This window comes from Myotis davidii, unplaced genomic scaffold, assembly GCF_000327345.1.
Source record: "Myotis davidii unplaced genomic scaffold, ASM32734v1 scaffold1069, whole genome shotgun sequence".
Classification (NCBI taxonomy): Eukaryota; Metazoa; Chordata; class Mammalia; order Chiroptera; family Vespertilionidae; genus Myotis; species Myotis davidii.
The window spans coordinates 462,671-464,932 of NW_006300018.1; the positions used below are offsets into that span (position 1 = coordinate 462,671).

At 44.2% G+C, this 2,262-nt stretch overlaps 1 protein-coding gene across 1 annotated transcript in view; it reads right to left on the reverse strand.

Moving 5' to 3' along the window:
• Positions 1-2,262, reverse strand: part of LOC102753839 (thrombospondin type-1 domain-containing protein 4) — a gene marked incomplete at its 3' end in the record, with an annotated part of 484,283 nt that overhangs the window by 459,393 nt on the left and 22,628 nt on the right. The gene's annotated exons all lie outside the window — the stretch shown is intronic.

The following is a 2,262-nucleotide window of genomic DNA, read 5'->3' on the forward strand; positions in this document are numbered from 1 at the left end:
TATGAAATTTTCTAAATGAAAAGTTAAATCAAGGGTTAAAAACCAATTTCCCCAAGACTCACACTTAAAGTCCAGCACAACTTTGGAGTCTGCTTTCTTTGTGATGGAAAGAAACAGCTCAAAATTTAACACTTCTCAATCCAAAAGCCACACTAACATCTGGATTTCAACAAAGATAAATGGTTCTGGGGCCCAAAGCAGCACTGACAAACTCTACCAAAATCAGATCTTCTGTCATTCTGAAACAGCAGGAACCTTGTCCATGGACAATGCCTGCCTATCACATTTCATCTTTGGAAACAGCATGCAAGGCTCCTCTCCCCCGACCAGGAAAGCCAAACAAATGTTAACCCTGCAGTCCTGCTCTTGCTGTGCTGTTTCACATCTATTTGATTATCAGAGCAGCCAGAAGAACCTTCAGGGAGAGGACAGGTACTTCCTCCCCCACAGGGGTGCCCAGATCGTTTCCCTGGGCTCCTGTTCACACCAGTCCGTCCACCTGGACACTGTCTTCTCTACCCATTCCCACCCGTTAGAATCTGGCCATCTCTAACTCACCGTTTGTTGACCATGTAGCAGGTGCTAAGCAGAGCCTGCATATTCATTCATCGCTCACTCATTCATTCAGCAAGTATGCAGTGAGACCCTCTAGGAGCCAGGTGCCCTATAATGGTGAGCCAAATAGACATTGGTCCCTGCCCCCAAGGAGCTATAGTCTAGAGCAGTGGTTCTCAACCTTGGCTGCACATTAGAACCACCTGGGAATCTTTTTAAAATCCTGATTTCTGGGCCTCACCCTCCGGAAATTCTGTTTCTTTGTTATGGGGTGGGGCCACAACATTAGTAACAAAGAAACAGAATTTCCGGAGGATGAGGCCCGGAAATCAGGATTTTAAAAAGATTCCCAAGTGATTCTAAGGTGCAGCCGAGGTTGAGAACCACTGATTTAAACAAAGCCACAGCTGATGCAACTTCTGTGGCCACGGGCCCCTCCTCTACTAGGCACGTGAAACATTAAATGTCAGTACATATTTTTAAGAACGCTGACTTCTCTAGTTAAAGTAACACATTGTAGAAGACAGCTGATTTCTCTAATCTGCTGCTATTCTGCATTTTTCTTTACTTTGTGAATCATCAGGATTCTAATTGGCTCATTCAAAATTTCAGTGGTCAGGAAGTATAGAAGATTCTGTTTTTCAGTCTGTCCCAATCCCCACTTCCCCAGGGCTCCACATTAGGCGATACGGGTCCCCAACCACAGGGTTGTCACATGACCTGAGCTAGTCCAAGTACTCCCAAGTCCCAACTCAAGTCCAGAGATGGGAATATGAGCCATACAAGATCACAGCATGTTTTCTCTGGGATTGAAACCATCTCTGGGCATCTAAGATTTCTAAGCTGCCATACCATATTATCACAAACCGGGTGGTTTACAACAATAGGAATTTATTCTTTCACAGTTCTGGAGGTTAGAAATTCTAAAGCAAGGCGGTGGCAGGGCCATGTGGGTAAGAATCTTTCCATGACTCCTCCTGGTTTCCGATGGTGCCAGCAGTCCTGGCTTGTAGCCATATCACTCTAACCTCTGCCTGGGTTGTCACATGGCCACATCTCCCCTCTGTCTCTGTGCCTGCGACTTCACAGGTGCTCTCCTTTCTATGTGTGTCTCTATTCTCTTGTCTTTTTACAAGGATGCCCATCATACTGGATTAAGGGCCCATGCTACTTCAGTATGTCCTCCTTTATACTTACATCTTAATTACATCTCAGACCCTATTTCCAAAAGAGAGCACAGTCACCGGTACCAGGGACAGGACTTCCATATATCTTTAGGGGGGACGCAAATGAACCCATAACACTAAGTGAGAAAGAGCTTCTCCCACTGATTGCCATGTAAGCCTGCCCGCCCACCTGAGAAGTAAACAGAACCAAGAGATGGAGAAAGGCCGGGAAGAAAGGGCCCTATGTTATTCAATTCCTGGAATGCATCTATGTCCCAAGCCCAGTCCACTTCTCGGATTTCCCAATAACATGACCAACAAAATGCCTTTCATATTTAAATGCATTTAGAATGGATTTCTGACACAATCAAGAGTTCTAATTAATACATCTACCAATGAACAATACTATACAATGTGATGTCAAATAGTTTTCCATAATCTGGGTGGGGAAGAGAGGGTAGGATATATATGACTGGCATGAGCAATAACTGTTGAAATTAAGTGATGGGTATATAGGAGCTTATTATATATATATATATAT